A 13,560-nucleotide genomic window follows, 5' to 3' on the forward strand; every position below is an offset into this window, starting at 1 on the left:
ATGTACAGCTTCGTACTTCGAAAAGAACAAATAACTTTTTTATAATCTACTCCGATTTCTCAGAGATGTGGCTGTATGACGTCATGTTAGCATGGTGGCTCTCAAACTTCCCAGCATACACGATGAAACCTTTTCGCAAACATTTTTAGAGACCTATGTGTAAAACATGACAAATTATCCTCTCTGATGATATTTGTAGACCTGTACAAAAAATAGCTAGTATTGCGTATCATTGTTTATCCTCAGAAATTAGACTGCTAGGAATTTTTTTTTCATTGATAATGAACAGCAACGCTAATGGCAGGATTGCCATATTGTTTCCGTATGCATCAATTTGGGGTTGGAAAGTGAAAATATCGAGTCTATACTATAGATACAAGATTATACAACCACCAATATTTGTTTCACTGGTCACATTTATCATGTAGCATGTTTCTTAAATGGATATGTTTTTATCGCTTAAGCAATTATATTGATTATCCAAGTGGCTTTATTAGATGATTTCACTACAATGACCCTGATGTTTATATATCCTAACAGCCATGTATAGCACTTTTTCCTACATTTTCACTTCGGTGTGTGGAGGGACATTTACCCAAGCATCCTGATGGCGGCCATTTTATGATTTGGTGTAGGCCTACTGGCCATTGACAGCCAACACAGAAATTAGGACAACATGTTCTGCAGTAAAGATCATTACATAATGTACCCAAATGAACAAAGAACATAAATTCACAAAAACATTTTAAAAATACATTGGCTGCTACACATTTGTTTAATTTTTAATGACCTTTATATTTCGGAAGAATAAACCTTGATGGTGTTGGCTCTGTTGCAAGAGTTGGCCAATAATGTCAAGACGTCTTTGGGAGGGTGCACTAGTGATGGGAGAAACAAAGCTTTTTGAAACTTTGAATTAATTAAACCAATTGCTAAACAAAATTATTCACTGTTGTGACGCCTGCAGGTCAGAAGGATTTAATGCAGTGGAAACTCAACATGCATTAATACACAAATAAAAAAAATTCAATTGCAAATGTTTTAAAGTGTAAATAAGTCATACAACACCATTAAATATGAATTGTCTGTATAATATTGTTGTTTTATTAAATTGTTTTGTTTGTTTTATGGAAAGCTCAATTAATCAGGCTGATAAGAGACTAACCACAACTATTCCTTTCTATACAGTACATGCATAAAACTGATCCAAGATCAGGTAGATGAAATATAGACACTGGTTCATGGGTTCAAAGAAATCAAGGTGCGTCCATGCCATGTTGTAATTTATGTAATGATTCTTAACTGTAAAATGTAATGGGTTGGTTGTAACAACATAAACACCAAAAAGACAAAGGATAATCAGTATAATAGCATTTATACATACACAACATAACACTGACAAGAATGGACAGAGAATGAAGGAGAACTCAAAGTTTAAATGCATGGAACAAACAAAAGGAACAATGAGATAATGAATGAGATGACAGGTGAACATAATGACTAATCAAACACAGAGAAACTAGGTCACAGGCAATTGAGGAAGACAAGTCAATTCAAGTCACCTTTATTTAAATAGCGCTTTTTACAATGCAGATTGTTTCAAAACAGCTTTACAGTGATAACAGGTAATTAATTCAACAAAGATTGTTTTTACTGTATAGACGTGTTTCTTGTATACAAACAATACTGGATGCGCGCGCATTCAAGAGGCATTAATCCAGCCTAATATGCAAATTTGATTAAAAAAAAATCAGGATTCTTTGATGAATAGAAAGTTAAAAAGAACAGCATTTATTTGAAATATAATCTTTTGTAACATTATAAATGTTGGGAGGAAGGGAAGGGAAGGAGGGAGGGAGAGGGGAAGGGAAGGAGGGAGGGGAAGGAGGGAGGGAGTGAGTGAGGGAAGGAAGGAGGGAGGGAGAGGGGAAGGGAAGGAGGGAGGGGAAGGAGGGAGGGAGAGGGGAAGGGAAGGGAAGGAGGGAGGGAGAGGGGAAGGGAAGGAGGGAGGGAGGGAAGGAAGGAAGGAGGGAGGGAGAGGGGAAGGGAAGGGAAGGAGGGAGGGAGGGAGAGGGGAAGGGAAGGAGGGAGGAGGGGAAGGGAAGGAGGGGAAGGAATGAGGGAGGGAGGGAAGGAATGAGGGAGGGAGGGAAGGAATGAGGGAGGGAGGGAAGGAATGAGGGAGGGAGAGAAGGAATGAGGGAGGGAGAGAGAGAGAGAGGGAGGGAGAGAGAGAGGGAGGGAGAGAGGGAGGGAGAGAGAGAGGGAGAGAGAGAGAGAGGGAGGGACAGAGGAAAGGAATGAGGGAGGGAAGGAAGGAAGGAAGGAAGGAAGGAAGGAGGGAGGGAGGGAGGGAAGGAGGGAGGGAGGGAGGGAGGGAGGGAAGGAAGGAAGGAAGGAAGGAAGGAAGGAGGGAGGGAGGGAAGGAAGGAGGGAGGGAGGGAGGGAAAGAAGGAAGGAAGGAAGGAAGGAGGGAGGGAAGGACGGAGGGAGGGAGGAAGGGAATGAAGGAAGGAAGGAAGGAGGGAGGGAGGGAAGGAAGGGAAGGAGGGAAATAGGGAGGGACGGAGGGAAGAAAGGAGGGAGGGAAGAAAGGAGGGAGGGAGGGAAAGGAGGAAGGAAGGAAGGAAGGAGGGATGGAAGGAGGGAAGGAGTGAAGGAGGGAGGGAGAGAGAGAGGCAGGGAAGCAGGGAGAGAGGCAGGGAAGCAGGGAGAGAGGCAGGGAAGCAGGGAGGGAGGCAGGGAGGGAGGCAGGGAGGGAGGCAGGGAGGCAGGGAGGGAGGCAGGGAGGCAGGGAGGGAGAGAGGGAGGCAGGGAGGCAGGGAGGCAGGGAGGGAAGGAGGGAGGCAGGGAAGCAGGGAAGGAGGCAGGGAAGCAGGGAGGGAGGCAGGGATGGAGGCAGGGAGGGAAGCAGGGATGGAGGCAGGGAGGGAGGCAGGGAAGCAGGCAGGGAGGCAGGGAAGCAGGCAGGGAGGCAGGGAAGCAGGCAGGGAGGCAGGGAAGCAGGGAGGGAGGGAGGCAGGGAAGCAGGGAAGGAGGGAGGGAGGGAGGGAAGCAGGGAAGCAGGGATGGAGGCAGGGAAGCAGGCAGGGAGGCAGGGAAGCAGGGAGGGAGGCAGGGAAGCAGGCAGGGAAGCAGGGAGGGAGGGAGGCAGGGAAGCAGGGAAGGAGGCAGGGAAGCAGGCAGAGAGGCAGGGAAGCAGGCAGGGAGGCAGGGAAGCAGGCAGGGAAGCAGGGAGGGAGGGAGGCAGGGAAGCAGGGAAGGAGGGAGGGAGGGAGGGAGGGAAGCAGGGAGGGAGGGAGGGAGGGAAGCAGGGAGGGAAGCAGGGAAGGAGGGAGGGAAGCAGGAAAGGAGGGAGGCAGGCAGGCAGGGAGGGAAGCAGGGAAGGAGGGAGGCAGGCAGGCAGGGAGGGAAGCAGGGAAGGAGGGAGGCAGGCAGGCAGGGAGGGAAGGAGGTAGGGAAGCAGGGAAGGAGGTAGGGAAGCAGGGAAGGAGGGAGGCAGGCAGGCAGGCAGGGAGGGAGGGAAGCAGGGAAGGAGGGAGGCAGGCAGGCAGGCAGGGAGGGAGGGAGGGAGGGAAGGAGGGAAGGAGGGAGGCAGGCAGGCAGGGAGGGAGGGATGGAGGGAAGCAGGGAAGGAGGGAGGCAGGGAGGGAGGGATGGAGGGAAGGAGGTAGGGAAGCAGGGAGGGAAGGAGGCAGGGAAGGAGGGAGGGAAGCAGGGAGGGAGGGAAGGAGAGAGGGAGGCAGGGATGGAGGGAAGGAAGGAGGGAAGGAGGCAGGGAAGCAGGGAGGCAGGGAAGGAAGGAGGGAAGTAGGCAGGGAAGCAGGGAAGGAGGCAGGGAAGCAGAGAAAGAAAGGGAGAAAGAAAGAAGGAAAGAAAGAAAGAAAGAAAGAAAGAAAGAAGGAAGAGAGCTGAGGAAAAAAACAAAAACAGTCCAGGGCAATGACAACTTTCCATGTGTGGAGTGGAGTGGAGGGTGGGAGGAGCCAGGGGAAGCCAGGAGCAAATCTCCTCGATGAGGCCATGGGGATGACGGATGGAGACTGAGCCGGTGGAGAAGGGGCCCAGAGCGCAGACGGAGAGGCGATGGACAGGCACGAGACCGCAGGCTTCGGAGGCCGCAATGGGTCCATGGCGACGATCCCCCGAGATGGAACCAGAGGAGGGCTGAGGTGAAGCCGGACTGACTGAGGGGGCCGAGGTGGAGCCGAAGGGAGGGCAAAGCCAGACGCCTCGCAAGTCCGTAACCCAGGCAAGGCGATGTCCGACCAAGATGGAGCGGGGGAGTCGAGGGAGACCAGTGGAGTGGTTTGGCCAATGGTCCCTGGTGGAGCCGAGGGAGGGAGGAGCCAAGGCGATGAGTCTGGATGACTGGAGTGATTGGAACAGTGGCTGGAGGCGAGGCCAGAGGGATCCAAACATCCAGACGGCGCTGTTAAGCGGCTGACCCAAGGTGGATCCACACAACAGTGGAATGGTAGAGGAGGAACCGAGGGGCTGACAGGAGACAGTGGCGACTGGAAAAAGAAACTGGCAGAGGTCTGAAGAGGGAGGTTGGGAGGGCATACTGGAAGCACAGGTGAATTATAGCTGTCTTGTAATTACAACGTGTAAATACAACATTTTGTGAGAGCTACGACTTGTACCATGTGGCCGTTGTACCATGTGACCGTTGTACCACCTGACCACTGCAGATTTAAGCAAAGTCCCTTTAAGGGAAGCCATTTCACTCTGTGGCCATCTTTGAAACACCTCTCAGGCAGCTACCGGTTTTTCAGTAGCTTTCGCTTTCATCGCTTTGAATGGGGAAACACCAAATTCTCCAAAACTGTTCACCAAGCGCAGATGCGCAGTATTAAGATGTCTCAGAAAACGGACTGTTTCTATAGCAACCGGAGATACTAATGGCAGCTGCAGTCTTTGCTGCATACTTTATCAATTTGATACTGGCTCTTTTACTAGGAAGGCAGGACTTATTCCACCATAGTGCATCTTGTCCTTTCTCCCATTCATAGTAATACGAGTGCATTGTCTTTTTTTTTTTTTACCCGCGTCTCAATTCAGAGGCTCCTTCGAAGACAGCTTCGAAGGCTGTCCCAATTCGAAGGCTCCTTCAAATGTGGTGAATCAGATGGATCGCAGAAGGAAATCCCTACCCCAGAAATCAGTGTACATGATTTTTTGAAGAGAAATTGCTTGAATACACTTTTAAAATGCAAGTATTGGGGTTTAACTACAACATTATGATAAATACAAATGTAAAAAAAATAAAAAAAATAAAAAAAACGTTTCAAATGTATTTTCCAGTATTTTCAAAAGCTGTTCAAATGTTGAACAATTGATTTTATATAGGTTATACTCTTTATTATGTACAGAAATTGACCACGGTGAACTTACTTTGGTTTTGTTTACAAAATATAAGTCCAGTACAAACGTTACTGCTGCTCGGCAACAGCAGCTGTCACAGTTGCTAGGCAACAAGAACAATCCTCCGTAAGCTAGACCGTCCCATTTAACAACGCTCGTTTTGACCTTTGTAGCCTTCGAAGGTGTGGCTTTTGAAGTCTGTGCCTTTTCGTTTGAAGGATGCCATCTCTGAAATGGGACACGGCTCTAAAGTCTTTGATTTAAGATGTGTTCGAACTTGAGGCGGTGCTCTGCAGACTGGTAGATTTCAAAATATTCAAAATATTTCAATTTGGCAGTTTGATACATGCTCCGAATCACTGTTTTGAAACAAATGATTCGCAAAGATTTCGAAGCTTCACAAAGCAGTGTTTCAAAAGCGTGCACAACAACCAGTGACTGAATTATTCAAATCATGTGGTTTGTTGAGGGAAGCATGCGATAAAATGGACAAAAAAAATCATGTAGACTTGAATTGAAGTTAGAACTCAGGCCATATCAAGAGACTGGAATATATTAGAGACATGGTTATTGGCTATTTTGACTGATTAGTGAGCAACCACCTACCATCCAGAGCACCTTAGCAACAGCTCATTTTTATATAGTAATATAATAAAACTACATTGCAACATCATGGCATGGCAACCATCCTAACATAGTACCGGTGATTTTTACACAAGCAAACACCACTTACCTTTTCTTCAGAAAAACAAATTACTACAGCATATAGACACAAGATATTAGACAACACCAAAATAGAACTAGCAACATGCCCTCACACCTGCACACGTTCACACAAGCGCGCACACACAAACACACACACACGTTTTATATGGACATTCCAACTATTTTTATACTGTACATTCTATCCCATAAACCCAGCCCCTACCCCATACCTACCCATCACAGAAACAATGTGTAAAACACTCAATTTAAATAAAAACATAGTTTGGCCAATTTATAATCCTTTTTTAACTAGTGAGGACCAATAAAATGTCCTCACTAGTCAGTTGTCATAATATTTCACTATATAAGTGAGGACATTTGGCCCTCACAAGTATAGCCAAACTTGTACACACTCACATTATTTGTAGAAATAACTTTTTTAGATTTGTAAATAAAACCACAACGTCAAATGCTAGCTAACAAAAGCTGTCAGTGCTGATTGGCCACGCCAGCTATTCCAGTAATGCTGAACCATGATGCAAGAGGCCATAGCATAGGCTAGATCTTATGAGCCAGTTACCAGATTGTTTAGTGGTTATAGTCAACATCATTTAAAGGGATAGTTCACTCAAAAATGAAAATTGTCGTCATCAATTACTCACCATCAAGTTGTCCCAAATCTGTATGAGTTTCTTTCTTCTGTTTGTAGCGAGTTACTTTTGCCCACCCAGAGACACTACTTATGTAGTGATTGTAACTCACGTCACCGCTGACGTGGTGATTTTTAGATTGCATGTCACTTAAGATGTGGTTATGAGTACATTAGATCACCACTTCCCCTGCTCTCTTAGTTCGGGCACCAGTCAAGGTCTTACACTCCCAACAGGAGACTGTTCAATCATTTAGAATAAATGTAAACTGGAGGGAGTTGGTCAGCTGATTTATCTGAAAGATTGGTGAGATTATAAACTTGTAGAGCCTCTTCTGTATTATCAGTTCAAGGAAGACGCAGTGTAATAAAATATATTTTATTAACAAAAAGATAAACAATAATAACTAACAACTACTAAATGAATAGCGTAAAGGAATAAAGTCCATGAGGCGCATACAATACAAGTGATTAAGTTGAGTGTGGCTATGGAGGTTTCACGTTATCTAGTGGAAAGATAAACTTTTGTTTCTCTGAAACTAATAAGGTGAAAAGGTGACCTTATGCAAATTAAGGATTATTTGTTATTAACTACCATCAGCTGTTACCTCTAACCTCTGTTTAAAAAAAAAAAAAAAAATAAAATATACTGATATTATAGACCTTATGCGCCAGAGAAACGAGGGTGCGCCATCTTTAGAATATTGTCTTTGAACTTCCGTTTTTGCGGTCGTTCTGTATCTCGATGGCATCATTGTCCAGAAGTAATTAGCTTTTGAAGTGGATTTACTTAATGTAAAGTTAACGAAAGTTATCATGAGGATTGTTATGTTTAAATCAGATATCTTAACAAATGTCAGTAGACCGGGAAGATTTTAAAACGACTCGTTCATTCATAAATACGCAAGATCTCTGTGAAAATACAGACCGGAAGACAAAAGACAATAAGCACAGCACTTAAAAGGGGCGGAGCTACATAAGGTCTATAGCAATGCCAAGGTCTCTGGAAAGAGGTTTGTTCAAGTGATATTTACGTTCCAGATGGTCGAGTGAGCAGTCCGATGGCGGTGACGTCTTCCACTGGATTTGCTGGGTAACAATGCAGTGGGGAAAGGAGCTGGAATGCGTTTCAACAGCCTTGAATATAAAGATGCTGATCTCCTGGAGCACCAAAGGTTCCTAAAATCTGGAACATGCAGATGAGGCCTTGAAGTTTGTGCAGAGTTCCTTAACAATCTGGAACACGCAGACGAAGTAACCTTGAAGTTGAGGTTCGCTCTTCTGAGCTTAACCTTGTTGCAAATGTCTGTTTGTCTTCTGCCTCTCTGTTTGAGACACGTAGAACTTGGTTACTCCGCTTCTGTCTCTCTGGCATGGAGACTTGGGACGTGTTGTAGTCTTTACTGTCTCGCTGGACGAAGACTTTGAACGTAGTGTTTGTTAATGTATATTTCCTCACAGACTGGAGGTTCAGAATGTGGTCTGGCTCACAAGCTGTAGACCCAGATCATAGAATCTTTTGTTGTCTCTCTGGACGAACCGTAGGGTCAGAACAGAAGTGCAGTTATGTCTCACTCAGAACTTGGTTGATCTCTTTCTGTCAAAAGTCTTCACAGGCCTGAGACTCAGAACAAGTAGTGTCTGTGACACAGTTCATGGGTCTGTGTGATCATAGAGCATCACAGTCCCGCCCACAGCCGGTGCCGGAAGTAAAAATTCAATACAATTTCTCCATAGACATTTGGGGTATAAGCCATAAAAACGTAACCATACATGGTAGACTTAAAACCAGCAACGGCTGTACTAAGCGATTGTATATGCTCATATAAACGCCAAAAGTTCATGGGGCACTAACCTTGATTTGAGATAAATGCCTTTTATTCGCGATGTCTTGGATAAGTACTTCATTACCCACAATCCTAAACAATCCCACAATCCCACAGTGATGCATCTGATTGGTGGATGTCGTGTAAACCCCGCGAAGGTCAGAGCGTTGCCATGGAAGCAGGATTCTAACAGTAGAGACCAGAGCCCATCTACATTCTCTGGTAGAGACTGAACGGACTGTTTTCTTTAGCGGAAGCCATATAAATAGTTTTTAAATCAATACATTCCTTTTTAAATTAATATTTTGTGTCAAATTATTTATTTATTTGGTAGGTAGCCATGTAATAAGCGGGATAATGTATAGCGAGTTGGTTGTTATAGCGAATACAACTCCCTTCAGGCTCCGCTTCGGGCTCATAATCAGCCTTTCGCGAGTTGTATTCGCTATAACGACCTTTACATTATCCCTTACTTATCGTTCACTTTAGATAGGCTACTGTAGCCTTCATATGGTATGAGTCATATCAAGCATTTTATGATGCCACTGTCAAAACAATATTAAGCCTAGGCATACTTCTTCATGCATTTACTGAACATTTGTGTAATAATTCATGGCAAGTTAATAAACTGAATATGACGGTCCAAGAGCAGACCATGCAGCGGTCCATGCATCAGACCGGTGGCGCTGTGCACTTTCTGGTTTGCTGACCATCACTTTTTCATTTTCACTTGTTGTGGATATTAAGAAAATACATTAAATGTTATTACAATTAAGGATGAACTATAACATCATGAAAATGAGCATGGACCTCAACCTGTCCTGTCAGCAGAGTGTCCTGTGTCACAAAGGGCTTTGAAATAAACACACAAACTAACGTTACACACTGACTGAACACACGTGTGTTGATGACTGAGCTGCACCATGTTGCTAACGCTATCGTTAACCGCTTTCACACACACACAATATATTATTATTTTTATTTACACGATTATTACTGAAATAACTGCTATTAACTACACACTTACTATATAAAATTCACTCAAAAGGCTCTTTTGCGGTTGGCTTCAGTCGACTTCAGTGAGGCGCGGTGGGTTATGGGGCGAGTAGTTCCTTCGCTCGGAAATGAAAATATGTACACAGTCTTGTACCTTTGCCTTTTTTTGGATTTTCTCTTCGTTTTTTTACTCGAAATGATATGTTGTATGCTTATGAGTTCAGCCATAGCTGGTTATCCTCAGACATGCTCTAAAACTCTTTAGATACGGATTTTTCCAAAAGTCAATGGGAGAAATGAATGGGAAATTTACTTCCGGCACCAGAGCTCTCTCGGGCTGTGGGCGGGACTGTGATGCTCTATTCTAGCCCCATTCACACAGCACTTTGAACCCGGCAAATTGCCGGCAAATTGCCGGAACGCCTTCTGTGTGAACGCAAACACGACCCGGGTTTAATGCCGGGATCGATGCCGGGTTGAGGACCTAGTAACATTGCCGTGTTCAGACCCGGAACGCGCGCTGTGTGAACAAAAGCCAGGACAAATGCCGTAAGGGGTGTGTCGTAGTGATGATGCACGAGCCTTCGCAATGACAGTTATCGTGCGACTCTGTTACTCTGTTAGAAGAAAGTTTGTGTTCGTCATCGATACAAGAAAGAACGAAAAGATGTCTGCAAACTGGACTGAAGCAGAGACCCGAGAGCTCCTTGCAATCCGCGCCGAAGCTGAGATCGTTCGCCAGCTTTGTGGAACGGTACGTGATGCGTTAGTGTACGACCGAATCCGAAAAAAAATGATCGAGCGTGCGTACCTTATACGTCACATCATAACGTCACGCGTCTATCCGGGACATACCCGGGTTGTGTGTGAACGCGCTCTCTGATTCCGGCAAATCACTGGCAGTGTGAATGAACCATTTTCAAACGAACCCGGGTCAAATCCCGGGTCACTTTATCCGTGTATTTTCCGGAATCTCTGTGTGAAAGGGGCTTCTGACATGTCCTTAGCCCCATTCACACAGCACTTTGAACCCGGCAAATTGCCGGCAAATTGCCGGAACGCCTTCTGTGTGAACGCAAACACGACCCGGGTTTAATGCCGGGATCGATGCCGGGTTGGGGACCTAGTAACATTGCCGTGTTCAGACCCGGAACGCGCGCTGTGTGAACACAAGCCAGGACAAATGCCGTAAGGGGTGTGTCGTAGTGATGATGCACGAGCCTTCGCAATGACGTAACGTTAGTTATCGTGCGACTCTGTTACTCTGTTAGAAGAAAGTTTGTGTTCGTCATCGATACAAGAAAGAACGAAAAGATGTCTGCAAACTGGACTGAAGCAGAGACCCGAGAGCTCCTTGCAATCCGCGCCGAAGCTGAGATCGTTCGCCACCTTATACGTCACATCATAACGTCACGCGTCTATCCGGGACATACCCGGGTTGTGTGTGAACGCGCTCTCTGATTCCGGCAAATCACTGGCAGTGTGAATGAACCATTTTCAAACGAACCCGGGTCAAATCCCGGGTCACTTTATCCGTGTATTTTCCGGAATCTCTGTGTGAAAGGGGCTTTTGTTGTGTTCCAGTCACTGGTCTGATTGCTCGTCAGCGTTGCCTAGCTACCAACTGCGCTGAAGAGCTAATCAGACCAGCCGCACCTGCAGCTCATTATTGTCAGTGTTGGCTGTGTTCGTTGTCTGATCATTTCTCGTGTTCACGTCTTGCAGTTCTGATCCATCAGAATTCTCTCAAATCTTCTGTTCATGTGTGTTTTCTTCCTGCTTGAGTCTGGGTTACTGGCTGCCCTGCTGTTTCTGGATATTCACTGACTTCATTGATCGGCAGACATCAAATTCAGCCCATTGCAATCTCCCTGCTGCCAAGGCCTGCTGCTAGTCCTGCATGACTACATCTGCCTTGCTTATTTCTCTTGCTTACAAAAAAATGTTAACTTGCATTCACAACTGGATCCTGTGTTTTCTTACCCTGACAATCTGTTTCAAGGGTACCTTTATCCCTTTCCGATGAGGAGATTGTAATTTGGTTCTTCTCCATTCCAGTGCTGTGATTGGCTGCTGGCCTCAGAGGGGACACACACAGTGTGACCCACCCTTCTTTCCCCTGTGGAACTCATTTGCATTAAGTACACAGTTGGAAGTCTTTAACGGTTTACTGATGCATTTCTCACTTTCCAAACCAACACCTGAATACCTTTGGCAATATTCTTAACAAATAGTCTAAACAAGATGTAAAAAGATTGACCTGTCATACATTCATTTGTTTATTTGCTGTAAGATGTTGCTCTACAAATAGCTGTCACTGAGAATACTGGTTTCTCTGAATAAGTATGAAATGGATATTTGTAGTTTACAGCATAGTTGAATGGATTTGGATTGATCATTGTGGCTTCCCTTCATTTCAGCCACGGCTCTTGCATCCAAAAAGTCCTAAAGAATTTTTATGGTGATTGGCTCAGACCATCCATCCATCCATCCATCTTCTTCCGCTTATCCGGGGCCGGGTCGCGGGGGCAGCAGTCTAAGCAGAGATGCCCAGACTTCCCTTTCCCTAGCCACTTCCTCTAGCTCTTCCGGGGGGACACCGAGGCGTTCCCAGGCCAGCCGAGAGACATAGTCTCTCCAGCGTGTCCTAGGTCTTCCCCGTGGTCTCCTCCCGGTGGGACGTGCCTGGAACACCTTCCAGGGAAGGCGTCCAGGAGGCATCCGGAACAGATGCCCGAGCCACCTCAGCTGACCCCTCTCGATGTGGAGGAGCAGCGGCTCTACTCTGAGCTCCTCCCGAGTGACCGAGCTCCTCACCCTATCTCTAAGGGATCGCCCAGCCACCCTGCGGAGAAAGCTCATTTCGGCCGCCTGTATCCGGGATCTTGTCCTTTCGGTCATGACCCAAAGCTCATGACCATAGGTGAGAGTAGGAACGTAGATTGACCGGTAAATCGAGAGCTTCGCCTTGCGGCTCAGCTCTTTCTTCACCACGACAGACCGGTACATCGACCGCATTACTGCTGAAGCTGCACCGATCCGTCTGTCAATCTCCCGTTCCATCCTTCCCTCACTCGTGAACAAGACCCCAAGATACTTGAACTCCTCCACTTGAGGCAGGAACTCTCCACCAACCTGAAGTAGGCAAGCCACCTTTTTCCGACTGAGGACCATGGCCTCGGATTTGGAGGTGCTGATTCTCATCCCAGCCGCTTCACACTCGGCTGCAAACCGTCCCAGTGCATGCTGAAGGTCCTGGTCTGATGGGGCCAACACGACAACATCATCTGCAAAGAGCAGAGACGAAATCGTGTTGTTCCCAAACCAGACACCCTCCGGCCCCTGGCTGCGCCTAGAAATTCTGTCCATAAAAATTATGAACAGAACCGGCGACAAAGGGCAGCCCTGCCGGAGTCCAACATGCACCGGGAAGAAGTCTGACTTACTGCCGGCAATGCGAACCAAGCTCCTGCTTCGATCGTACAGGGACCGGACAGCCCTTAGCAAAGGACCCCGGACCCCATACTCCCGGAGCACCCTCCACAGGCCGCCACGAGGGACACAGTCGAATGCCTTCTCCAAATCCACAAAGCACATGTGGATTGGTTGGGCAAACTCCCATGAACCCTCCAGCACCCTGTAGAGGGTATAGAGCTGGTCCAGTGTTCCACGGCCCGGACGAAAACCGCACTGTTCCTCCTGAATCCGAGGTTCTACTATCGGCCGTATTCTCCTCTCCAGTACCCTGGCATAGACTTTCCCGGGGAGGCTGAGAAGTGTGATCCCCCTGTAGTTGGAACACACCCTCCGGTCCCCCTTCTTAAAAAGAGGGACCACCACCCCGGTCTGCCATCCCAGAGGCACTGTCCCCGACTGCCACGCGATGCTGCAGAGGCGTGTCAGCCAAGACAGCCCCGCAACATCCAGAGACTTGAGGTACTCAGGGCGGATCTCATCCACCCCCGGTGCCTTGCCACCGAGGAGTTTTTTGACTACCCCGGTGACTTCAGCTTGGGT

Source organism: Phoxinus phoxinus (genome assembly GCF_949152265.1).
Source record: "Phoxinus phoxinus genome assembly, chromosome: 20".
NCBI lineage: Eukaryota > Metazoa > Chordata > Actinopteri > Cypriniformes > Leuciscidae > Phoxinus > Phoxinus phoxinus.